Here is a 27,350-nt window from a genome sequence, read left to right as displayed (position 1 = left end):
GACAGGGTGTGACATGGAAGCCCCTGAAATCTCAGCGCCAGTGCAGAGGCTGAGCCGGTATTGGAGGAACACTGTGGGGGGAATTTAGAATTCCCCTTTCTCCCTCCTCTGCCCCATCCTGACCGCGAACGTCTCCCTGGGGCCCCTGTTCTCCGGAGCCTTTGCAAACAGCCGTTCCCCCAACACAAGTGCACCACCCTCGACTTTGTAGATGCTTCTATCACTGTGCGCACGAGGCTGACCTGCTTCTCTATCCGTGGGCCTCTGCTGGGCCCTGAGCTCTGACAGCAGGGACTGTGTCATCCTTGTTTTTCTGTGCTGGGCACTGAATACTGTGATGGGATAATGTAGGACCCTTTTAAATGTTTGGTAAATAAATGAAGGTAACAGTCTTATTGTGTTTTGTACTGGCCAGACTACACCCAGGGAACTGGGGTCAGATCTGGACACTCTATTCGAGGAAAGATACTGAGCCTTTGTGCCAAAGCTGCGCAGGCATCGGTGAAGAGACCAGGTGAGTCGTGTAAACGAGGGGCGGGGCCCGGGAGGACGACGGCTAAGAGGGGAGAGCAGGCTCTGCTTTCATATGAAATGTCTCAAATGGAGTCAACTAATTTAAAGCTTTTTAAAAAGGAAATAAAAATAACACCGCTGGGTAGACCCACCGAAACACACCCTTCATGCCTGCGAACTCTGGACACGGAAAGCAGATCTGCAACCTGTTTTGGACAAAGGGATTTAAGCTCGGAAGTAACATAATCAGAACTGCATTTTAAAAGAACATTCTGACAGCACAAACTAAGGTGCTATCGTACCAGTCCGGGCAGGAGGCAGGGTGAGGGCCTGAGCTCAGACAGGAGCAGCGGGGTAGAGAGGTGGGGGGATCTAAAGACGACCTGCTCAACCCGGTGTGAACGAAGCCAGGACGGTGGGCACTCATCTGGCGGCCGCATTACTAGTTTGTAGGTTCATACTGAATTTTTTTCAAATAAACTGCTATTAAATCTAACTAATTTTTGATAGTCTAAATACAGGACTCAATTTTTCTTTCTTTTGCAGGCATATGGTGCAAATCAGAATTTGATCCTGCCTTCAAAATACGTCCAGAACCCATTACTCTCCGGCTACCCACCATCCCCCCTCCCCTGCCCACTGACTGAAAAAGCTTCCACCGACCTGGTCTCCTGCTTCAGCCAGAGCCCAGCTCCCCCCACAGGCTATCCCCACAGCAACCAGAGTAAGCCTTTCAAACACAAGTCAGATCTGTCGCTCCTCTCTTCTCCACTCTGCAGAGGCTCCCATCTCGCCTAGAATAAAATGCCCTCCAGAGGCCTAGCCCAGGCTCTAAGGCCCCACGCCCAGGGCCTCGCTGTGTGCTCCGGGCCTCCCGCACCACGCGCTCTGGGCTCTAAGGCCCAACATGCCCCGGGCCTCGCTGCTTCTCTGCTCTCGTCTCCTACTGCTCTTTCCCTGCCACACACTCCAGCCACACTGGCCTCCGCGGGGCCTCGGACAGGACAAGTCACACTCACACCTCAGGGCTTTTACACTTGCTCTTGCCCCTGCCTGGGATGCTTTTCTCCCAGACGCATCTCCCTGGCTGGATCCCTCACTTCTTTCAGATCTTGGCTTAAAATATCACTTCATCAGGGGCCTTCCCTGATCACCTATAGAAAGTGGCAACCCCTCAGCCCCCATCTCTCTCTAGCACCACACCCTGCCTGTGTTTTGCTGAGCACCTATCATGAGCGGGTGTTACTTATCTATTTACCTATTTGTTTGTTTGTTTATATCTAGTTATTCATGTTTTTATCTGTCTCTACTCATTAGAATATCGTCCTTGAAAGCAGGACTTTCTGTTTCGTTTAATGCTATGTACTTAGCTGTGAGAACTGTGCTAGGCATGCAGTGAGTGGCCAATTTTATCATCAGAATCTAGGTCCCACCATCTAGCAAAATACTCTATGTATAATTGGTACATGTAATCAGTTTTGTGGATGAGAATTATTATTTTACCCCCAAAATTCATCAAGTATATTAAAAAAAAAAAGTAGTGCTCCAATAAAAAGAGACTGAAGTATCATCAGAAAAACCAATGAGCAAATGAATACTGAGCCACTCCATCCGACCAGAAATTAACTTCACAACCCAGTTCCCTAAGGTAGGAAAAACGCTCCCGGGAAAGGAACAGAAGAAGAATCCGGAACCAATGAACATGGCAAGCGCTTGCCCCAAGTTTCCCACTCCCTCGAGAAGAGTCGGCACCGTCCCTAAGGGCCTGCTTCCCGGGAAGGGCCACCCCAGGGAGTGCTCTGGCTAAGCCTGCTTTCCCGCGTCCAGCCGCTCCCATGCCTGGAACCCAGCTCCCAGACCACGCTGTGGCTGCCCTACTGCTCTGCCCTCCCAGAGGACCTTTCTCGAACAACCGTCAGCTGCAGCTGGTGACCAGGACCACAAGCTCCTCCGGCCACTCACTGCTCGGGCTTCTTCTGCTTCACTGTACTCTCCACTGCCCTGGTCAACACCAACCAAGAAGATGCTGGCACACAGACTCCCGAAAGGGCTAGAAAAAGGAGCTAGTGTTGATCAAAAGGTTTTTTTGTTTGTTTGTTTATTTTGCTTTGCTTTTTAAAGATTAAATCAGTCTCTGCTTCAACCAAAAAGTAACTTTCCCAAAAGAGAAACATCAAGCGCAATGAAAATAACCCGGGTTTGAATCTAGTCCTACCGCACGCTGCCTGCGCAAACTCGGAGAAGTTATTTGACCCCGCTAAGCTCACTTCCTCGGTAAAAACAGTGGCACTTACCTCACGGGGTTGATGTAAATATTAAGGGAGATAATGCACGTCAAACAGGACTGTGCCTGGCGCGGAGTAAGCATGCAGTAAACGGGAGGCAGGAGAAGGATGTCAACTCCACACTGACCCCTCCCTCTCTTGTAATGGTGGGCAAATCCTGGAGACTTCGAGAACCACCCAGCATCGGTGCGGCCCGGTTCGCCATACAACAGACTTACCATTTAGGTAATTTAAGCTTTCCGTCCACACTTCCAGCTGCTCCCCGACGTCGATGGCTAGGAAGCGGTCGCTGTCTTCCAGTGGCAGCTGCCCCTTGACCTGGACAGAACACACAGAAAGGAAGAGGCAGGTAGAACAGGACTCGCACCAAGACTGAGTGGACCCGAGGGCCTGTCCCCAAGACCCTCACACACAGTGGCCGTCAGACAGATGAGACGGGCTCCGGGCCCAGACGCTGCCTCGGAAGGAAGCAGGCGTTCTCTCTCTCAGGGAAGACAGGGTGTTTGGCTCCAGGAGCTGCCCCTTCCCCACCGGATCACATGGTCCTGGTGGACGACATTGTCTCTCCTTAGATTAACAGACCTATGCATTCCCCAATGAGCTAAGGGTCCCTCCGACATCCTGGAACTGGGAGGGGCCTCAGAAATCAGCTAGTTAAATGCCCTCATTTCAGAGAAGGAAACTGAAGCTTGGAAAGGCTGAGTCACACAACTGCTTACGGCTAAAGCCGGGATTCTACTAAAAATAAGATGTTCTGGAAGGCGGGTAAGAAAAAGTGGAACATCTGTGGAGTATCTACCATACCCCAAGCAATGTGTTTTATGTTTTACAGAAGACAACACAATAACGTTACCTCCTTATAAATAAAGAGTCTAAATTTCAAGAAGTCAAGTGACTTGCCCAAGGTCTCACGGCTTGCTAGTCAACAGCGGCCAGGATTTAACCCTAAGTCTGCCTGACCACAACAGCCACTTCCCCATGCTGCCTCTCACTGGGTTGCCTTCTAGACTAGGTCCCTAAAGGGGCCTAAACCACCCAGAATCAATTAGAACTAAAATAGGGCTTCTCTGTCACAAACTCACCCTTCGGCTTTGTAACAAGCCTTCTGCAGGAGAGCTGAGAAGCCTGCTAACCCATCGAAGCTTGCCCCTAACATCAGAGAGGAGTTCCTGGAAGCGGAAGATCTGGGTCAGACTCCTGTCTGTCTCAGTCTGGGGAAGAATGGAAAGACGGCTTCTAAGCTAGCGGTCCACTGAAGCTTTTATACACGGTCTCACACCCCAACAACTATCCCCTCTTTTCATCACAACCGCCACCCCCCCTCACGTGTCCCACAGACCACTGTGTGACCTCCTTCCAAGGCTGCGGGTCCCTTTAATCCGATTTCCACACCTCCGCCACCAACCCCACCACAGACGCACAATGGAATCCAGGGAGCTGGAAGGCTAGAATTAGGATGGAGAAATAATGAAATGGCCGTTTTTCACAATGACTTAAAAAAAAGATGAAGGCCTGAAGCCTCACATCAACAAGCCCTGAAGAGAAACGCATGAAAGGAGCCAGACAAGAAGTGGAGAAAAGGACCTGCAGCAGGGGCAGCACCCAGGGGTGGCTAGGTGGGTGTGGGAGAAGCTTCCCGGGCTCCCGCCCGCCCCCCACAGACTGTAAAAAAGTCAGTCTAAGCAGAGGAAGTGAGGCTGCTATTGAAACAGCCTCAGGACTGGCCCTAGGCCTTCTGTCCTGCCCCCCCACCTGTCTCTCCCCCTCTCCACCCACCTTACACACACACACACACACACACACACACCCCTTCCTCTGCACAGCCCAGAACCTCCCTACCTAAAAGTTCTGCACTCCAAGAAGTGGCCACACAAACGTGACTCTCTCCACAAAGGCCTCTGCAGCCCCGACAGGGACCCTGCCGGCAGCTCCTGCCCCCAGCTCCTGCCAAGTGTGCTGCCCGTCCCTAAGGCCCAGGGGGCTATTCTCCAAAACAGGATAGAAGGCATTGCCAAAGCCCAGACAAACAGGAACTCCAGATCCTGAGCTGTGTTCAAGTGCCGACATTCTCCTCATTTCTAAGAGGTGGAACCAAGCGGCGAGTGATTTCTTTCCTTTGCTTCTGAGTGTCATTTACCTCCTGCACCCTCAGCGAACCGGCGCGGAGAGACGAGGATGACTGTGAACAGCCTCACGCTCCACTGCTGCCCCTTCAGAGCCCCCGACGCACACCCTCAGGCAGCTCTGCACCCTAACCGAGCCCCCGACGCACACCCTCAGGCAGCTCTGCACCCTAACCGAGCCCCCGACGCACACCCTCAGGCAGCTCTGCTGGGGCTTCCTGTTGTTACTACTGGGGCGATGGTGGTGGCAGTGTGTGTGTGTGTGTGTGTCTGTCTGTCTGTCTGTCTCTAAGCAGAGACGAGAGGACCCTTACAGATCACAGAGAGTCCAACCCCGTCATTTTCCAGAGGAGAAGGTGAGTCCCCAGGAGAAGAGACTCGCCCAGGGTTGCAAAGCAAGCTACAGTGAACACGGTTGAGTCCACGTGAGATCGCCAGCAGCCCCGTGGGGGAACGCGCCTGTCCACGCCGTCTGATTGCTAAGATCAAAGCTCTCCCAAACGGGCACCACCTTTGTTCCCAAAACCCTTGGATGATGGATAGAAACGCTCCAGGGAACTCTGCTTCCAGTATGATCCTCCCACAGAAAACAATTACAAACTCTGGATAAAATACAAAAACAACTATCTGAAGTGAACAAACACCGGCAGATTCTGGAGAGAAGCTGGAAACTGAAAGAAGGGACTGGTGTGGGACGACTTCCCCATTTTCAGATCTTTGACCAAGGGCTGTCCAGCTGAAGTTCCAGTTAAGAAACAAACCCTAGGCTTTCTGTCCAGAGGGAGCAGACGGAGTCGGAGCAGATGGAGAGCGGGAAGGAAGGAAGGAGAGCCCGAGCGGCGTCCCAGGTGCGTGAGCTCTGCCGCGACTTCTGCCTGCCCCGCACCCGCGTGCACAGGGCCAAGTCCAAGATCCTCAGCCAAGGACCAGGGCTCTGGACTGAGATCCCACTGCCACCCACTGCAGGCGACACAGTTCGCAGTTTTGAGTCTAACCAAGTTAATCACCTAGTAAAATTAAAACATCAACAGAAACCAGAGTCTCTACAACACAACATTCATAAGGTTCTGGATACAATCGCAAATTACCAAAAAAAAAAAAGAAAATTAAACCCCTTTGCAAGGAAAAACACAATCAGCAGGGGGCAACTCCAAGATGACCCAGGTGTTGGAATTACCAGACGAGCATATTAAAGCAGCCACGATAACTAAGCGGGAAAACTGGAAATTTTTTTTAAAAGAGGAAATTTTAGAACAGAAATGCAGTATCTGAAAATTTAAAAATTCCCTGAATGGGCTTAATAACATAATGGAGAGGACAGAAAAAAGAGTCAATGAAACTTGAAGATAGATCAAGGGAAATTAACCCAACTGAAGTCACTCTGGGTCACTGCAGCCTCTAGAAGCACCACGCCAGGCCCTTCACCTGAGTGCGCACGGTGATAACTTTCCTTTCCATTCTCAGAAAAATCACATGCAAGAGAACTCGAATGACGGGGGACCACAGAGAAACCATCACCTGCAATTCCCCCAGGCCAGGCCCCCCTCACCTCCTCATCAACCTCGAGAGGCCTTCCAGACCCGAGCAGAGAAGAAGGGGTGACGGTGGGAACGAGAGGGCAGGAGAAAGATGTAAACGTGAGACGACCGTAACAGCCAAGCCCTGGGAGTCAGATCTGGGCCCACTGGGCGCACTGAGAGGCAGGCAGACAGTCGTTTCTCCCTATAACTGCTGAGGTGGCACTCTCAGCATTGCTCGGGGGAAAAAGCCAGGAGAGGTTTTAATGTTTTTTCTGCCCCACGCAGTCTCTTCACCAAAAAGCCAACCTGGTAAAGCGGGTGACAGCAGGACGAGGCGGGACCATCGGTGGGTCCGGGGCTGAAGAGGGCCAGCAGCTGGGTGAGGGCTAGCTAACCTAGACGCACGCAGACCGGGAGAGCGCGAACCCGAACGCCACTGAGCAGCTCCCGCGCTGTCACTTCACGTGGGGCCCCGGCCACTCCAGGTAAAAGCAGAGGGAAGAACAGACACTGCAGGAGACACGTCCATTTCTGTAGGCCCTGCCTCCTTCTCATCGCCTCCTCCCACCTCGCAGCCCACCTGCCCACAGGGGAGGAGAACCCAGGGCAAGGGATCTTTTCTGACTCGGGTGAGAAACTGAGAAGATGATGTGCCCTCTAACCGTAAAGAACCTTGGACCGGGGGTTCTACCACCAACACCCTGTCGGAGCCCAGACACGTCTTTTATGCTCTCTGGGTCTCAGTTTCATCAACTGAACAAAAAAGTCGGACGAAATGCTATCTAAGATCCTTTCCAATAAGGACATGTATGACATCCTTATCCATGCTACCTCCATCTGCTCTTGAAGAAACTAGAAATAACAGGTCCCAAAAAGCAGAAGTGGAGACATGCCAATTTATTTGATTCATTAGAGTATCTCAGGGTTATACAATTATTCACATTTTTTTTAAAGATTTTATTTTTTTTTCCTTCGAGCTCTCTGGAAGCACTCATTAATAAGCAATTGATAAGACTAGCTTGTGATCAGGGTATCCCTCCAGGACCACACGTGGCTCTGTGGTTTCCTTTCCTAATAAGTCATCTCTAACGGAGACCAGGCTGCCTTGCCGTTAGCCCGTGTTTGCGGGGTTTAGCAACAGAACTCCATGTCTAAAATCGTTGCTTATTCACCTGCTTTAAGACAGTTGGCTGCATCAGAGACGACCCCGGGTCCCTTTAACCTCTAGGAGTCTCTGATGGGGATACTGAGGGGCCACAAGGACTGCGCAGGTAAAGGCAAGGGTGGGAAAACTGCAAGCCACAGCAATTACCCTAAAGAGGAAGAAACCAGAAGCACTTTTATTACCTAATTTAACCTTCTTCTAAGGTAACCCTCTCAGGTGTATACCATCATGTCCATTTTATACATGAGGAAGAAACAAACGTTCAAAGTCACACAGCCGATAAGTGGGAGCTGATAAGTGAATTCTCACCAAGGTACTTCTGCCCCGAATTTTACTTTCTCCTCTCCATTAGACCACCTCTCTAAGGAATTCTCTCTCAGATCTCAGTCTCGAGAAAGCCAGCCTGGCTATAATTAACAAGACGAGAAATAATAAGCATTGGAGAGGATGTGGAGAAAAGGGAACCCTCCTACACTGCTGGTGGGAGTGCAAACTGGTGCAGCCACTATGGAAAACAGTATGGAGATTTCTCAAAAAATTAAGAATAGAAATACCATATGACCCAGCCATCCCACTACTGGGTATTTATCCAAAGAACATGAAATCAACAATACAAAGAGATCTATACACCCCTACGTTCATCGCAGCATTATTCACAACAGCCAAGATATGGAAGCAACCCAACAACAGATCAATGGATAAAGTGGCCAAGCAATCAAGTTCATGCACTCCACGTTGGCGGGCCAGGGTTTCACCAGTTCAAATCCTGGGTGCGGACATGACACCGCTCGTCAGGCCATGCTGAGGAAGCACCCCATATGCCACAACTAAAAGGACCCATGACTAAAAATACACAACTATGTACCGGGGGGCTTTGGGACAAAAAGGAAAAATAAAATCTTTTAAAAAAAAAAGAAAAGAAAGCCAGTCCTGATCCATAGCCCAAGCATCAGAACCCACATGAGGCTGATGGGGAGTGAGTCTGTTCGTTCTTTCATTTATTCAAATACCGCCTCCCACCTACAGTGCAGAGGGTCTGAGGAAAGCACTGGGGATAAACAGTGAGCAGACTCAGACAGACCCGTCTTTGTGGCATTTACTGCATCATGCAACAGAAAGACACTGATTGGGGCTGGCCCCGTGGCCAAGTGGTTAAGTTCTCACGCTCCACTGCAGGCGGCCCAGTGTTTCATTGGTTCGAGTCCTGGGCGTGGACATGGCACTGCTCATCAAAGCACGCTGAGGCGGCGTCCCACATGCCACAACTAGAAGGACCCACAACCAAGAATATACAACTATGTACCAGGGGGCTTTGGGGAGAAAAAGGAAAAAATAAAATCTTAAAAAAAAAAAAAAAGAAAGAAAGACACTGATTGAAGAATCACACTATTGAATTTAAATTATATGAAATACTATTAATAGAAACTGAGCCACTCGGGGAGGTCTAGGAAGGCTCTTACGGAGCGAGAAGGCTCCAAGTAGAAGAGGCAGGCGAGCTTGTGAGCTAAAGCAGATCCATGTGACCAAAGAAGGGAGAACAAGGAGACGCACGAGGAGAGATGAGGCTGCAGAGGCATGGACAGAGCCACGCCATCCAGACCCATGGATGCCAAATTACGGATTCGGGTCTTGATCCAAAGACATACAGGAAGTCATGTAAGTATTAAATAAGGGTAAGATGTGCACATTTCAAAAAGATCCCCTTGGCTTCAGTAACGACACGGATGGAAAGAGGTAAGAATGGCACCAAGAGGTCAGGAGGGAGGCTGGTTCTGTGCTCCAGGAGAGATGCTGGAAATAACAGCTAACAATACCGGGCGCACACAGGGCCCCTACTCTGTCCCATGCCCCGCTCCAGGCACTTTAATCCTCACAGCAACTCTGTGAAACGGATACTATTATCCTCATCTCATGAAAGAGGAGAGAGGTTAAGTAATGTAATGGAATTACATGCCCCCCTTCATATCCTCACCTCCCTCAAAATCAGTGCCTTGCAAACACCTTTCCCTTCTTCATATTCAACTAGTAAAATTCCTTCATCAAACCAAACTACACCAAAGCAACTAAGTTATAAACTAACTTTTGTCTCTGAAGAAAATACAACTACACGGTATCATTTAAAATTTCTCACTGCAAATTCCAAACAGCTCCCTTGATGCTGCCAGCAATCCTGCTACGTTTCCCCCAAGAGGCTCCCTTTCCTACTCTCTGTAATGACTCTTTCACCTCCTTCTCTCTCAATAAAACTCCAGCCCCATCAGCTAATGACTTTGTCACCAAGAAGCAACATTCAGACCATCATCTTCCTCACTCCAAATCTAACAACACACCAACATTCTGCTTCCCCCAGTGAGACAATGAAGAGCCCCTGTCGGTGTGTAAAGTACAAGCTTCCATATCTACCACAGATCAATTCCCTTTTATCTCCATGTGCAATCATCCCCACTCTCTCTTACAGCACCGTTTTGTCCTCTTTACAGACTCATGCCCATCAGCATACAAACATGCTCTAGAATGTGAGGTCTGCAAACCAACACTGGTTCACAAACTATTACCACTGTAAGGACAGAAATTGAGAGAAACCATTTAGACATTTGTGTAGCAAACTGACATGGCTGCAACATCCAAGCACATGGTCAGTGGATTTCTCAAACAGGGAAGAACCCAGAAAGGGTGTTGATGAACTCACATAGTGACCCACATGTGGAATGAGCTACATACAAATCGTATACACTAGTACCACAGGTAGGTGCGGGATAGGTCAGAAAGAAGTTCGCTGGTCCTGCATCACAGATAGCTTGAGAAGCTGCCCTCAAGAACAGTGCTTCTCAAAGGAATGCGCACGGATGAGCCGGGGATCTCATTAAAATGCAAATTCTGACTCAGTTAGGGCTGGGGCTTGAGATTCAGTATTTCCAACAGGTTGATCCAGGTTGAGAAGCAAGATTCTAGAATTTCCCATCTTAAAAAAACAAACAAGGGGCTGGCCTGGTGGCATAGTGGCTAAGTCTGCACTCTACTCCAGCAGCCCCGGGTTCGCAGGTTCGGATCCCGGGTGCAGACCTAGCACTGCTCATCAAGCCATGCTTTGGTGGTGTCTCACAGAAAAATACAGGAAGACGGGCACAGATGTTAGCTCAGGGCCAATCTTCCTCACACAAAAACAAATAAAACAGAAACAGTAAACTCCCCCTTGATCTGGCACGTCCTTCCACCCACTCCAGCCCCACTGACTCTGCTTCTATTCACAGAAGCACCTCCTGAAAGAGTTGTCTCTACTCCTCACTTCCTAACCTCTCCTCCTCTCCGTCTACCCCAATCGGCTTCTATCCTCAACGCTGCACTAAAACTGTTCATCAGGGTCAGACCTCCAGGTTGCCAAATGCTATGGTCACTTCTTGGACCTCTAAACAGCATCTAACACAAATAACCACTCTTTCTCCATCGAGACACTTTTTTCCTTGGTTCTGGGACATCATGCTTTCCTGACCTTCTTCCCACTCCACTGGCTCCTCTTTATTCTTCTTACTGGCTCCTTCTCTGCTGGACCGCAACCAGACCTGGGACTTCTCTGTACCCTCCCTTCTTTGAGTAATCTTATCCAGTCCCCTGACTTTTAATATCAATGCCTTCTAAATTGTTACCTCCAGGACTGACCTCCCTGAACTCCAGAAGCATACCCAACAGCCTCCCTGACACCTACCTGGAGGTCTAACTGACAGCACGTGCCCACAGTCTCGTGTTCTTGACAGCAGTCACCTTCCACCCTTCTCTCCAACCCAGCCCTCCCCCACTGTGCCCCCAACTCAGTTCACCCACCATCATTCATCCACGCCCAGGCCAAACACCGGGAATCACCCTGGATTTTTCTTTCCCTCACACCCTACAAGAAAATCCCTCGGCCCCCACATGCAAATCCAAACAAGTCCCACAGCTCTACTCCCAGATCTTCTTGAGTCTGTCCCCAGCTCTCTGCATCCCCTACCGGGCACCCTAGTCCAACCTACTGGACCCGCACCCGACCTGCTACAACAGCCGCCGTGAGCCTCGCTGCTACCAACTGTGCCCCAGACACCACTCTCCAAATAATGGCAAATTCAATTTCTAAAAATTTAATCAGATCTAGACTCTAGCCTGCTTAAAAACAACAAAACAAAACACCTCTAATGGCTTTCCCATTCGCTTAGAATAATCCAAAATCCTCACCATAGCCTCCCAGGCCCAACGCGATCTGGCCCCTCCCCACCTCTGTGACCTCGTGCCCTCCCAGGTCCCCTCCTCGCTTCCTGTCTCCTGCACACACCGTGTTCATTCTGGCCTTAAGGCCTCTGCACCAGCTCTTCCCTCTTCCCTTTGTACAGCTGGCTCCTTTTGGTCAGCTTCAATTTTCCCACCTCTGTAAAGACCCAGCCAGCCAATACGAAGCAGCGCTCAACCTAACATGCCAGTCACCGGGCTTAATGCTCACCTTAGCACTTAACCCTCCTGATATTTTGTCTATTTCTTGTCTTCCTCCCCACGCCTACCCCCCTTTCTGTCCAGTTCATCACTGTATCCCCAGTGTTTGGAACAGTGCCTGACTGACAATAAATAGACGGGTCTACAGCACAGGGGAGCGAGGGGGCAGGAGACAGAGATTCATGAGTCATGTGCACGGAGGCAAGGCTACTAAAGCCAGTGGGCTGGGTGAGGTCACCAGGGAGAGCATCTACCCTGAGAGAGGAGCGTCTGGGAGAGCAGAACACTAACAGCTGTAGAATGGAGGACGAGCCTGCAAAAACAACAGAGACGCGGGAGAATAGGACAGGGTGCTTCCGGAAGGGAGGAGCGGTCAACACTGTCAGCTCCACTGAGAACACTGAAGACTAAAAACGCCTGCTGACTTCAGCTACTTGGTGAACATTAGCAACCTCAGTGAGAGGTGTGACAGTGAAGAGGTAAGGGCAGAAGCCAGACCGGAGCAAGCAGTACACACAGACAGCTTTTGAGAAAAGTCTGGCTATTTAAAAGCAAACATGATGGGTTACAGAGAATGTCCACGTCTGCTTCTGTTGACTGGGACATGATCCCAGCACTGCAGCACACACGGGCTGCAAGTCACCCCGTGGCTTCAAGCCTCCTTACCCTCATGGCAGCTTAGACTGCCACTTCCCCTGGACTGATTCCTAAGTTACTTGTTTATACACTCATCTCATCTCCCTTACCACATGGAAGATAAAAACGCCCATTAAGGGGCCAGCCCTGTGGGCCTAGTGGCTAAGTTCGGCATGTTCCGCTTCAGTGGCCCAGATTCGGTTCCCGGGTGTGGACCTACACTGCTCATCAGCAGCCACATTGTGGCAGCAATCCAGGTACAAAATAGAGTAAGACTAGCACAGATGTTAGCTCAGGGCCAATCTTTCTCAGCAAAATAAAATAATGCCCTTCTATACACTTTCCCTGGGTGTTGTCAGGAACAGAATACAGGGCTGTATATACTACAGGGCCTGAGTTTGAAAGGTTTCCTGCTGCCATTTTAATTTCAAGGCACATTTTGGGGAAAGTCATTATTTCTACCCCAGCAAGGAGTTTCTTTCCATTTTACAGCCTCTAGAGAACCTCCTTTTGTCTCTATTCCACACTCCCTCTCCACTCAGCCTGCTGCCCAGGCAACAGCCTATAACAGAAAGAGCACACATGGCCTCAGAAGTCAGGGAATCTGGGTTCCCACTATAATTCAGTCACATATCAGTTCAGGTGATTAATCTCCACGATCTCAGTTTCTTCAAGTGTACACAGAGATTACGATAAACTTCACAGGGCTGATGTAAGGATTCTGTGAAAATCTACGTTAAGAGCCTAAGTACATAAGGCCTGGCATAAAATACGTTCTGTAAATGTTAATCCAATTTTCTTCTCATCGCCATCCTGATTAAGCCTACATCCCCTGCACATGTTGAGCGTCTCTTCCCCTCTAAGTGCACCAGGAAGCCCTTGGGAAAGGAAGCTTGAGAAATTAACTTGCCCAGTTCCAGCAGAAGTCATTTGAAAGCAGCCCTAACGCGAGAGGGGGGAAGGTGGGGGCAGGCGTGTAACCAGGCAGCGGCCGAGAGGGCAGGGAGGACCCTGAGTGACAAGAAAGACTCGGGCTCCCCACCAGTTTGCTGCGCCTCCCCCGTCCCAGGTGCTTCTTGTAGCTATGGCTGCGTCTCTTTCCCTCGTTCCTTTCGTAAGTCGTGCTTGCCAGCAAGTCTCCAGTCAACGTCTTCAGTGCTAAAAACAAACAAAACAAAACAGCATTCACTCACACGCACACACGTCCTGGGCAGGACCACGGGCGGCGGAATCCTGAGTCCTGGTCTCGTCTCTCTGATTTACCAGTCCTGGGACCCTCGCAGAATTATCATAATTCTCTGGGTAGAAGTTCCCTCATCTGTAAAACAGAAACAATAATATGTCTTAACTACAAGAGCGTGAGGATCAAACACAATAACGTATGTGGACGTACTTTGTACGCTATAAAACACAGTTATTGCTCCATTATAGGTACGCACAGCAGTTCCAGAGTCTACCTTTGGCCAGGTTAGGTGCCAGTTTTACTGAGAAGGTCCTCGGTGCTGGAGAACTCGAGTCTAGGATCCAAGGCTACTAACTCCAACTCAAGTCCGCCTGTCCCCGGCAGTGGAAAAATTCATATTCTGTCTAATTTCACTTGATTCCCTTATCTTAGCAAAGAGGTTTCTTGAACCCCTCTGACTAAATGGCTCCGTGTCCCCAAAATGGTAAAGACCAGTAGTCCTGATGACCTCTAAGGGCCTTTTTTTGGCTCTGACATCCTAAGCTTCTCCATCCTGTGCTCCCAAAGTACTTTGTGTGTATCTCCACCTGAGCGATTTCCAGTCTACTTTGCATTATAGCTTTATCTTCCATCCTCCTAAGGAGGGAGCAGAAGCTTGTCTTACTGAGTCTTATCCTCCCCACAGCACTTAACACGGAGCTTTACACATAGAAAGTACTCAAAAGTATTGGTTGAAATGACTCAATGCTAATTTCTAATTTTTTGCACTTATTGTCCATACCACACAATAATTATAGACTATCTTCTTATTCCTTTCTACTCCTTTTGTACCTCCAGAGGCCTGGCACAGTGGGAAATACACAGTCAATATTTTCTTAAGGACTGGTGACTGGTTCATTTCTTGATCAAGATGAAAAAGCTCAGAGCAGTCAGCCTGGCCTACCTAGGATTCTTAACTGCGGGCTCTGGTTACTGACATATACAAACATGACATTTATCAGAGCGTCACAGAAGGAAATTACACAAGTGAATTACTACACAGATAGAGGCAAATGAAATGCAGGGGTTGGCCAGCCTTTTTCTCCCCAGTGGCATCAATAATGTGGTAAAAAGGCAAATAGACTGATAGCCAGAGGACCTGGTCTCTAGAGTTCATCTCTCCAAGGTGGGTAGTCTTCTAAAATGGTTCCCGTGATCCCCACCTCCTAGTGTCCAGGTTCCATGTGGGCTCCTCCCCTTGAGTGTGGGCTGGACCTAATAACTTGCTTCTGATGAAGAGATTATGCCAAAAGTTACAAGATGTCACTTCTGAGATTCTGATTAAAAAGACTGAGTTCTTTCCTGCTGGCATTCTCTCTTGCCGCGTCTTGCTTGCTTTGACAAAGCTAGCTGCCGTGCTGGAGAGGCCCACGTGGCAAGGAGCTGAGGGTGCCCTCCATCCAACCAACCAACAAGGAACTGAGGCCCTCCGTCCACCTGCCCACGAGCACCTGAATCCCGCCAACAACCGCTGAGTGAACTCGGAAGCCGGTCCTTCCCCAGGCTCACCCTGAGAGGGCTGCAGCCCTGGCTGATGCCTTGCCTGAGACCCTGAGGCAGGGGACCCAGCCAAGCCATGTCCAGGTTCCGAACCAAGAGAAACTGTGCTGTAATAAGTGTAGATTGCTTTATGCTGCTAACTTTCGTTATGCGGCAACATGTGACTAAGATACCCTGTACACTAAAAAGGGGGGGGTGGAGAGAGAACCTATGGATGAAAAAATTCTTAAAAGACCTACTGACCAATCACAGCACATGGACCTTAATTAGACACTGATTCAAACAAACTGTAAAAAACAAAACAAAACAGCATCATTACATTGATGAGAAAAGTGAAATCTGGATGACTGGGTATTTGATGGTATTAAAGAATTCTTTTTTATTTTTGGATGTGATATTAAAATTGTGGGTGGTTTTTTTTATTTAATAAAGTCCTTAACTTTTAAAGACACATACTGAAATGTTTACAGGCGAAATGACATGGTGTCTTGAATTTCCTTCAGAATATTACAGGATAGGGTTAAGTGGATGAGCGTATAGATGAAACAAGATTGACCGTGACTGCATCACTGGTGAAACTGGGGGTGGGGGCCTGGAAGTTCATCATGAAGTTTCCTGTGTGGTGTAAGTTTGCAATTCTCTATAACAGAAAGCCTTGGAAAGGGGAGATGGGTAGGTAAAATCCTAGAGCCCAAGGGCCCTTCTAGTTCTGACAACTGTGCTCCCCCAGTACCCCAAAGCCAGGCGACAGCTGCCCTGACCTCCCCAGGTTTCCTGACCTGGATATACCACTTCAGTCCGTGCTGGTGACCAGCGTTACCGCTTTCCCATAAATCTCTGTTAAGCACTTACACCTGATGAGTTACTGAAAATAAGATTATTGGGACAATTTGGCCCTAGCAGGTAAAGAGAAAGGAGTGATACGGTGGCTAGTTACTAGAAGGCGCTGGGCACAAACTAGGAGGCATCAGCCCCGGCTTCCTAGAGCAGAACACCATCACCTGTTGCGCTTTCTGGAGGCCTGCTCTAGGACACAGCAGCCTCCCGCCTGCAGGGGTGTGTCAGCACTTCCTCCCTGTGCCGTGTACAGACTTAACTTCTAACCCCTTTAAGTTTTCTTTCATTGAGCCTCAAGTATCTCAATTGCTATGAATGACCTATTTTCCAATTTCGCTCAGCAAATTTAAAAAAATCTCATGGTCTACCGTTCTCCAAGAAAAAAACTTCAGCAGGGAAGAAATCCTATCTGCTTTGTCGCGTCAGAGTCTCTGACTGTTGGGTTAGAGAACCAACCTCTGAAGTTCCTACTGAACAAGAAGAGTCACGCTAGTCCCCACACTCTCCCCTGGGCGTCCGCCGCTGCTAGAGCCACATCCCACTCCTACTGCACAAGACGTCCACGCTCTCACCTGTCACGACAGCTTCGACCACCCACCCAACATTTATACTCTATCCCCATCCTTCACCCTCTTCTAAGAATAGTCGGAAGACAGACACTCTATCTCAGGGGTTTTCAACCCTGGCGAAATACCAGAAAAACCTGGGGAGCTTTCAGGACTGTCACTACTATCTGACAACTGACCCAATTTCTATAATGAGTTAATGATGTGAAAAAGGGGCAGAGGGACTGTTCCAGATAGAAAGAAACAAGAAACATGACGACTTAATGTACTGTGTGGACTAGGGTCAGATTCTTATTCTAACTCACTGACTGCAAAGACATTTTTAAGACAGTCAAGGAAATTTGATTATGACCTAGGAATTAGACATTATTAAGGATTTGTTAATTTCATTAAATTTGATAATGGCATTACGGTTATGTGAGAAAATGTCCATATATAAAGACGCATGTGGAAGTATGTAGGGGTAAAATGACATAATATCTGGGGTTTGCTTTAAGATTCTTCAACAAACAAAAAAAAAGGAATGAAGCAAACGTAGCAAAATCTTGAAAATTACTGAATCTAGACATATGTAGGTTCGCTATATTAGACTCCTTACTTTTGTGAATGTTTGAAATTTTTAATAAAAACAATTTTTAATGCTAACATCTAGCACAACCACACAACTGTTTAGCAATGTCTACCAAAGCGAGACACACGGCCCGGCAATCTTACTCCTAGGTACACACCCAAGAGAAACGAGTGCACACGCCCCCCAAAACAGACAAGATTAATAAGAAGGTGCATGGCAGCTTTGTCATATGGCTAAAACTGGTGAGACCCCAAAGGTCCATCAACAGTAGAATCAACAAATAATTGTGGTGCATCCAAACAATGAAATACTACATACCGCTGTAGGCAACATGGATGAATATCCAGATATGATGTTGAGCAAAAAAAAGCCAGACCCAAAATGGTGCACAGTGTGTGATTCCATTTGTATGAAACTCAAGAATAGACAAAACCCATCAGTGGAGAGAGAAGTCAGAAGAAGTGGTTACTTGGGCAGCCAGTACTGACGAGGAAGAAGCATGAGGGAGCCCTCTGGAGTTCTGTATCTTGATCTGATGCGTATCTTGCTGTGAGTAATCTGTACACAACTGTACACATATACAAACATTCACCGGGTATTTTACTTAAAAATTGGGGTAGTTTACTGCAGATATAACTCAATAACAAACAAATAAACATGGGAGTAAAAATCAGAATCTCAGCTATTAGTATTCTATAAAAGCTCTGTAAGCAATTCTAACGTGCAGCCAATGCTAAGAACCATTCTTCTCCCTCAACAAGCTCAAACCGCAGGCTCCCAGGTCTTCCTACTTCACTGCAACACTAACTGTGACAAGGCAATAAGAACGGAAGCTGGAAAAGATGGTGGAGCAGGGAGAGCACCTCTTTGAAAAGAGTAAGGATCCAGGGCAAGGCAGGAAAAGTCCAGGTCAGTGCTGGTGGAGGTAAGAGCACACGTGAAAGAGACGGCGAGCATGACAACTCAGATTTCAGTTCCAGCTTTACTGCTGACCAGCTATGGGTAAGACCTTAGGCAAACTGCTTCTTTTCTCCAGGCCTCACTAAGATCTCTTACAACTTTTAAACAGAGTCTGGAGGATAAGCTGAGAGGAAGCAAGTGAGAACAGGCCCTTTTGAAAGACCCTAGGTTTACCTCTGGCATAGCACTTATTCTGTAGCATAATTATCTACTTGTTTATCTCCCCCCATCAAACCCTGAGCTCTTAAAAGACCAGGATTATGCATCTCATCTCTGAATCCAAGCACATGCATAGCACTTGGCACATAATAACAGTTCAGTAAATGTCCAATGGCTCAACGGCTGAAACTCATGAGGAGTGCCCATGTTTACGTTCCCATAAGTATAGGTGTATTTATATAGACTTACAAGAAACGATAACTCATCTCCCATATGTATACCCCCTTCAAATAACATCAAATAATATTATTTTCCTTATAACCACCAACTAAAGGAAGTCCAGATTCTAGGAAGCCCAGAATCATCAGAAAGGCTCCCTAGAGATGTCCTGCCAGTGGCCTCCAAAGTCCATGTGTCCTCCTCCCCCCGAAATGATACATCTCCTAATAATAATGTCTAGTGCTCTCAGGTTATTTCCTGGTTCAAAGTGCTTTCTCTCTCGTACTCTCAATTAATCCTCACAGCAACTAGATGAGGAGGCATTATCGGACCCATTTCACACGTGCGGAAACTGAGGTTTCTATTTTAAATAATTTGCTGACCTAAGGAAAGCCGAGAGCAACTAAAGGAGGGCTTTCACGAGGAGCCTCTCTCTTCAGCGCCCCGAAGAAGGAGAAACAGGAACGGCCCCAGCGAGCCGGCTCAGTCCCCCAGCGGCTCTGCTTCACTCAGCTGACTGCCTCGAGTTTCCTAGTCCTCATGAGAATCAGCTATACAGATTATTTTTATGTTTTAAGCAAAAAATAAGGCCAGCCTATACATAGCAGTGGAGCATTGTCTGATGCAGCGCCAGAAGGTGAGAGGATGGCGCAAAAAGCCCGGGCAGGGTTCTGCCCTGCTGGACACGCAGTCACCAGGCGCAGAATCGAGTCCACAGCACTGACAAGGCCAGCCCGGGGAGGAAAACCCCAAGACTACAAACAGCCACACTCAAACCGCTGGCACACATCTTTGTGCATAAAGCTAAAGAAGAGCAAAACTTGCTGCAGCAGGGCGCCGTAACCCTACCGACCGAGGGCCCCGCAGCACGCAGAGCATTAGTTACGCACAGCTGACTTACTCTGCACTTGCTTCGATATTTTCTTCAACAATTTGTAGTCTATTGTTTTCCCCACACCACTGTAAACTCTTCAAGGGCAAAGGTCACAGCTTCCAGTTAGCAAGGTCCATCTCCTGTAAATGACCATATGGTACCCGAACCCAAACGGGACCACTTAACATGTTTTTCTGATCTAGCAATTTATACAAGCTGTCTTTCCCAAAATTAAAATATTTTACGTAATGAAGTTGATATTCTTCAACAGAATAGCATATAGAATCTAGAGTCTCTAAGAAACAAAGATCAAAGGACACTTAGTACCTACAAGGAGGCCAGGCACACGTCTGAGTGGGCACTTCATAAAAGTGTGCTGAATGAATAACTGGGAGCTTAAAATCCACTAAAAATCACTTAAGACAGAGAAATAACGAAGAACCAAGAGGGATGGGTAGAGAATGCCAGGTTTATTGGAAAAACAGCAAATCATTGAATCCTGTTGGAACTTTGGGTAGTTCCACCCAAAATCATGCTGGGGGTCCCGCAGGGGAGCACTCTGGACGTGAGCAGTGCACTGCCTCTACAGCAGAGGTCTACAGCCCGAGGGCCGGCATTAGGACAAGGGCCTCACAGGCAGCTCAGGATTCTTCCCCCAGCTACTGCCCCTCCAGGGCCCTGAACCCCGGCCACAGGACGGCAGGAGTTAAGCCAGGCCGCACTGAAAGTTAGGAGGAAATGAGCATGCCACCTGACACTTTTCTGGCACAGCCTAAGCTGATTAGTTTAGGTTACAAACACCACTGCAAGATTCCAACAAGCTGATGAAACTACTCTTTTTCTGCAAACTAAAAATAACCTATTTATCAAGTTGGGAGCATTCCTCAAGTACTTCTGCCCTGTCAGCAACCCAAACGTCCATTTCCTCAAATCCTTCATCCCGTCCAGAGTGCTTTATCGGATCCAAGACTCCCCGCCTGCCCAGCTTCCCCATTCCTCTCCCTAATCCTGTGAACACGCAGCAGACCTAAACCCCTTCCTAACCTGGTGCTGCTAAGTTCCCTCCCAGTTACAGACAGTACAGACCTTCGTGGCTCCTGCCTTGGGTACAGCCACAACTGGAAGAGGGGCTGAGCAAAAAGTAATGAAAAGCAAGAAAAAAAAGGACAAGACAGGGCACGATCAGGAAGTCAACTAAATGCTTTTCATTCAGGCAGGAATGGAAGGAACCCCACCCACTCAGAAGAATAAAGCCTAAGGGTGAGTGGTTTCCAGTGTGAGCCACACTGCAGCGGGCTTTATCGCCTTACAACACGGCCATCAAGCCCGCTCTGGGGACAGACTCGGATCCAAAGAGCTCTGAGTACCCTGTGGGAATCACTAGGCCGTCCTGGGGTTGAAGTGACATTTTCAGGGATACAAACCCCCATATTTTAAGCCAAACAAGCCAGGCTTCAGTTGCAGATTTTCCAGTCATACAGAGCTGAGAGAGGGGCTCAGCTCATCCCACTGGGAGGTGGGAGTGCCGAGGAAGCTAGAAATCCTGCCCTCAGCAGCTCTCCCTCCTCTTAGGCCCCGGGGGAAGAAGCCAACCTTCCTTTTTCAAAGGTGGAAACTAACTATGGACTTTGAACTTCTTTAGAGTCCCTTGTCCTCTGCAACAGCGTCTGGAGAACGCCACATTCTGCGCCGCCCCATGAGACCTGACACGGCGTCTGCTATTCTAGACAGATACTCAGGACACATTCACATACTTCCCAGAGATCCAACTCGCAAGTCTTCTCTCACTCTGATTTTTAACCTTTTACTATCTCTTTAAAAGAAAAAAAACCAAAAAACAAACAAACTGGCTTATCTATAAAAGCCACACTCTCAGAAACATTCCTCTTGAAAAAAAATTCAGTCTGAGACCCCCGAGGTGCCCAGTGGTGAAGTTCCAACACAGCATCTATGCTGTGCGTCAGGGCAGACTGCAAGCTGTGGTCCCTCCAGGATTCACAACACCAAAGAAAACCAGAGCTGGGGCCGGCAGGGTGGCGGAGCGGTTAAGTTCACGTGCTCCACTTTGGCGGCAGAGGGTTCCCGGGTTCAGATCCCGGGCACAGACCTACACACCATTCATCAAGCCACGGTGTGGCGGCATCCCACGTACAAAATAGAGGAAGACTGGCACAGGTGTTAGCTTGGGGACAATCTTCCTCACCAATAAAAGAGAATATCAGAGCTGGAAAGATCCTGGGGCACCAATTATCCAGTCCAACCTTTCATTTTAAAGATTGGAGAAATAAGGCCCAAAGAGAGGAAATGGAGGTTTGGAGCAAAGTTGGACCTAAGACCTGGGTTCCAGACTTCCAACTCGGGCCTCTTATGCTGCACCATACCTCTTCAAGAGACTGAGTTTATGGGAGTGAAATGGCTAAGGAAAGGGAGGGAAAAGAAAGTCAATATACGGTACCAAGCAAAGAGACCAACTCTTTGTGAACTCTCCTCCTCCAGGGCTGCTTTGTGGCATGACTCAGGGCCGGTTTCTGCTTCTCCATATGCCTTAATTTCAAGAGCTTTTCTCTTAAATATGACATATTTTTACAAAGAAGCAAGATAGAAAGTGTCACCAATACCCTAATGAGGCCTCCCAATCACTGGACAGGCAAAGTCAAAAACAACCAACTACCAGGATGGAATGACCGCAAGATGCCTTAAACAGAAAGATAACATCCTTTGGGGGGAAGGGAACACATTTTAAAAAGATGACTCAGTTGGATGACCCCATTGAAGAAAACCACATTACCAATCTTCATATTCTAGTATCTAGTACCTAGGCCTTGGAGAAAATGTCACTTCTCTGAATCTTGATTTCTTTTTTGCTTTTCTTTTTTTGGTGAGGAAGATTGTCCCTGAGGTAGCATCTGTTGCCAATCTCCCTCTTAACCGCTAGGCCACCCTGCCGGCCCCAGCTCTGGTTTTCTTTGGTGTTGTGAATCCTGGAGGGACCACAGCTTGCAGTCTGCCCTGACGCACAGCATAGATGCTGTATTGGAACTTCACCACTGGGCACCTCGGGGGTCTGAGACTGAATTTTTTTTCAAGAGGAATGCTTCTGAGAGTGTGGCTTTTATAGATAAGCCAGTTTGTTTGTTTTTTGTATGTGGGTCACCGCCACAGCCTGACCACTGATGTGTGGTGTAGGTCTGTGCCCGGGAACTGAACCCAGGCCACAGAAGTGGAGCACACTCAACTTAACCACTAGGCCACAGGGCCAGCCCCTGAAATCTTGGTTTCTTTAACAGTAAAATGAAAAGTATAGACTTTCATTCATTCAAAGGCCCTTTCAAGTTCTAACAGGCTCAACCTCTTTCCAGGAGGTCCCTGGCTAAAGGAAGACAGTAGCCACAGCAGTACCCAAAAGGCAAGGTACCAAAGACTTAAGCTTGGCCACCAGCCTGGAAATGGGTCCTGGCAGACAGGCTTTCCAGTTACCCGTCTTCCCACAACCTGACAATGAACCTCAGTGCTAGCACTAAAATCAAACGTGGGGGCCACAGTGCACACGTTCTTACAGCACGCCCACTAGAATGCTGACTGTGGCGCCTTTAAGGATCTGGTTTGACCATCCACAGACGGTTGAGATTTCCCATTGCTGATTGTTTCCATTCCCCTGGAAATCAAACTGAATATTTACTGAGCCTCTGCTACTAAATACATTAAATACTTTCTCAGTCTTCTCAGTCTCTGCTTTCTCTTTTACTTAGTGTTTTGCTTGTTAGAGATTTAAAGACCTATAAAAAAATTAAAAACTCTAATCACAAGTAAATAACTAGAATTTTCAACTAACGGAAATCAAAAAAACTATTGAGTGGAAGCAAGCTTTCTTCTAAAGCACACCAGTCAATACAGCCAATTCACCATTCTCCTTTCATTGGCTCCTCCTTCCCAGGGACGTGGCTGATGGAGAAAACGCAAAATAATATATGCAAAGAGGAGAAGAGTTTCATTTCTGCTGTCTCATTGACACATCTTAATATGGAGGTTACAGTGTACCAGAGATTAAAGCCAAGAACTAAGTCAATGCAAGAGGAAATGCAAGCTCCAGTGTAAATTATGAAAAGAAAAGGAATCTTAAATAAGCAGGTCCCTGCCTGCCTGCCCACCAAGCCTGGAATAAAGATGACTTCTATCAACAAGACTACAAACGGCCGTTTCCAAACCTCAGTCTGGATACGGAATTGCTCATTACAACTGCAGATTTCCAGGGACCATCCTCAAAAATGCGGATTAATTGGATCTGTTGTGGGGCCCACAGAGTTGCATTTGTATTCTGATACAGTTGGTCCAAAGACTATACTTTTAAAAATACTGTGAGGGGAACAAAACCATGAGGTTTCCTGGACACCTAAACATACATTTTCTGGAGCAGCGTAACCGACAGCATCTACCTCCAAAGATGCAGGCAGGCTGAGCCGGAACAGTGCCGGCCCGCTCCTCCTGCAGCAGACGTTTCTGAGAAGTAATACGGGCTGACTTCAGTCTCTTAACAAGGTGACCCCGCCTTCCACCTCCTAAAGCAACTTCTGACGTGAGCGCTGCCTCCACTCCTCAGACCACAGACCCTTCTAAAGGGCGGTGAAACACACTGCTGGGCTCCTTTTCTTACAGGTCACTCACCGGCTTCATTCTGGGCTCTGCTCCTCTAAGAGAGGTCGTCCCTATCATCCTAGGCAAAGTGGGATCCTCCCCTCCCGCAAGGGAGCACCCCTTCTCTAACCCGCCACTTGCTTCTGCTGTTTCACTTCTCTTCGTGTACTGAGCATTACCGGAGACTGCTTATAATTTACAATTAGTTACACCCTCCCTCACTAGAACACCAGCTCCACAAAAAAGCAGGCTTCCCCACCAGCACCGCCGTGTTCTGACCCCACACAACAGCACCCAGCGGGAGAGTGGGTGCTGGATAAATATTCATCAACGAATAAAGCACCATTTCAGGAGACAAAATCAGTTCTTGGTCTTTCACCGATTCAGTTTACCTGCCACACCCACTGTCACCGCACTGGCACCCTGGGTGGCAATCCTTCTTCCTTCTGACGGCTACTTCATTCAGGAAACTGAATCTAGGCGCCAGCCCAGGGGCAGCCCGCCACCGCACTTTCGCTACTCTGGTAACGTGAGATGTTCTTTCCCCCAACTGAACTGCAACAGGGCTTTAAAGGTCCAGCCTACAGACGTTTCCAAAATGACTTACGCTCCATAGGAATGACTTGGCTTCTGCTACGTGAGAAGTCAAATGCAGTGTTGGCAAACACCAGTGTGAGCGCTGCAAGTTTCAACAAAAGCAGAACATAGTATGCTGGCAGCCAAAATTCCCTTCGCTCCACTCTGCACAAGGTCAGCCAAACACTGGCTGTCAAGACTCAGCTGCCTCGCACCACACACATTTGCCTAGTCGTTCGCTTATGGGCAGTAATGTCTTATAAAGCACATACTATACTAAGCACTTTCTATATATCACCCTAACTTCAAAATAATCCTGCAAGATACGTATCATTGTCCCCATTTTATAGATTAGGAAACTGAAGCTCCAAGAAGTTAAGTGACTTGCAACTAATAAATAAGTAGCAGGCTGGGATCTGAATTCAGGTCCACTAGACGTTAAATCCTTGCTTTCTTCATCTAACACTTTAACTCCCAAGGCTGCCCCCATCTCCCACCCCCTGCGCTAAGCCTGGCACGTAGAAGACGTTCGACAAATGTTTGCTGCATCCATGAGAGTTAAATGGAATATTTTAATTCAATCTCAAGAATCTGTCTAGGATCAAATTATTCAGTTTGACCTTTAGTTTTAAAAACGAAAAGTCAAGTTTATTCAACTCCCTTTGCATAATAAAAAGTAACGGAGGGGCCGGCCTGGTGGCATAGTGGTTAAGTTCTCGGACTTTGCTTTGGCGGCCCAGGGTTCACAGGTTCACATCCCCAGCACGGGCAAACCTACACACCACTCATCAGCCATGCTGTGGCAGCATCCCATATACAAAGTAGAGGAAGACTGGCATAGATGTTAGCTCAGGGACCATCTTCCTCACCAAAAAATTAAAAAAAAAAAAAAAGTAATGGAAAATATAGTTTTTTCAGTTAAAAAAAAGTACTAGATTTATTCCAAAGTGGAGCCTATCATAATTCCTTACTATGGAAATTTGGACATAAAGGAAGTGACGTCATAAAGGCAGTGGTATTTAGTGCAGTAAAAGGTGGACATGAAGTAAAAGCTGAGTTCAAGCTTCAGCTGTGTAAGCTATAAAAGTGATAAACGTACTTGCCTCTCCACCTAACAACGGTGCCCTGAAGTCCGAACATGATAATGCCTGTAAAATACTTCATAAACCGTAAAGTGTTATACAAAGAGAATTGTTAGAGTGATTTGAACCTTGACGACAGAATACAAGCCTGATAGAAGATGCTTAGCCTAAATGGCCAGCATTATTCAAAGCTCTACGGTGGCTGGAGCTTAGAAGAGGTGAACATCTTAAACTCCAACTAGTTTATCCTTAAGAAAGAGAGGATGTGGCTCCCCCATTATTGATCTCTTGAAGTCTAAGTCCCATGTCCCCAAGTACACTGTTGCGTCTCTCGACGGCAGAGAACTGGAACATCAATATACCGTTTTGAGAAGGATCAACAATGACCTCACCACAATGGATGGAGAAAGGGGGGATTGGGCACCTCTGCATCCATATAATAATCCCCTCCTTTCATGCCAAGGCTTATCCATTCGGAAGAGCAGTTGTCAGATCTATAAAATGGGGTGATAAAGTGTCCAGATGATTTCTTCCAGCTATAAAAGCTATGAGTCCTAGGGACAGCCAATAAACACTATCACAGAAGCCTATATATGGGCTTAGTCCTCCAGAAGCTACAGAAAATAAGCAGAGTATAGAAAAGGCTCGCAATAATCTTAAAGGAAAGACTATAGCATCGGTCCTGATTAATGCCATCAAGTGCACTTATCAACGACACCGCGGAGATTGGTAAGCGATGATAAAATGTTTTTATGGCCCAGTGGGGTCTGGCTGGGAGAGACTTAGTTCGTCATTAAAGGAGCTAGTGTGATCGTGTGTATGTGTATGCGGCTGTGTCCTAAATAGCAGTCAAGGTTAAAACATCTCACTAGGCTCACCGTTCTCTTACTTTCAGCCCTCAAACATAAATGGCCGCTGCCCCATCAAAACCCAGATTATCAAAACGGCAGTGAGATTCGGAATCTTGCAACACATTTTTACATCATCACGGCCCTCTCACAGCTTCAACACGTGCCCCATTCTCTCTCAACAACAAAACCCTCCGACAACTCTGCTCCTACTAGCGAAACAAATCGCATCCCATTAAACTTTCCTAAGGAAATAAGATCCCTTCAAAGAATTTTTTTTCCGAGTTCATTCATTTTCTGCATCTGTTTCTGCATCTATATAAAAACCATGTGCCAGAATCACAACTGGATTTTACATCTGCAAGTGATCAGGGACATTAAAATTCCAAAGAATACAAGTGCATACAGGAGATAACAAATAAATACTAGTTGAATAAACAGATTCAGAATACAAGATTTAACTCACAAATAAGATTTATGAGGAGTGCCCACTACAACTACAGATTGAAGTCTAAATTCCTTAGTCTGTCACTCGAGGCCCTGGTCTGCTGGCCGTTCGCTTTTTCCTCACCTGGACTCTGATCTACTCATTTCCTGGGGACAA

At 47.7% G+C, this 27,350-nt stretch overlaps 1 protein-coding gene across 35 annotated transcripts in view; it reads right to left on the bottom strand.

Moving 5' to 3' along the window:
* LUZP1 (leucine zipper protein 1) overlaps positions 1 to 27,350 on the bottom strand; it is a 117,621-nt gene that overhangs the window by 62,754 nt on the left and 27,517 nt on the right. For 15 of the 35 annotated variants that reach the window (XR_011436523.1, XR_011436522.1, XM_070260763.1 and 12 more), the window contains exons 2-3: positions 13,894 to 14,018; positions 3,017 to 3,116 (exon numbers count right to left, since the gene is read on the bottom strand). The gene's annotated coding sequence lies outside the window, so the exon portion shown is untranslated. Of the gene's footprint in view, positions 1 to 3,016; positions 3,117 to 3,880; positions 4,010 to 4,637; positions 4,848 to 13,893; positions 14,019 to 15,021; positions 15,166 to 27,350 lie in introns of those variants that run through there. The other 20 variants (XM_070260773.1, XM_023635532.2, XM_070260765.1 and 17 more) reach the window with 5 other exon arrangements.

Source organism: Equus caballus, chromosome 2, assembly GCF_041296265.1.
Source record: "Equus caballus isolate H_3958 breed thoroughbred chromosome 2, TB-T2T, whole genome shotgun sequence".
In the NCBI taxonomy this organism is placed as follows: domain Eukaryota; kingdom Metazoa; phylum Chordata; class Mammalia; order Perissodactyla; family Equidae; genus Equus; species Equus caballus.
This window is presented reverse-complemented; position numbering and strand designations above follow the sequence as displayed.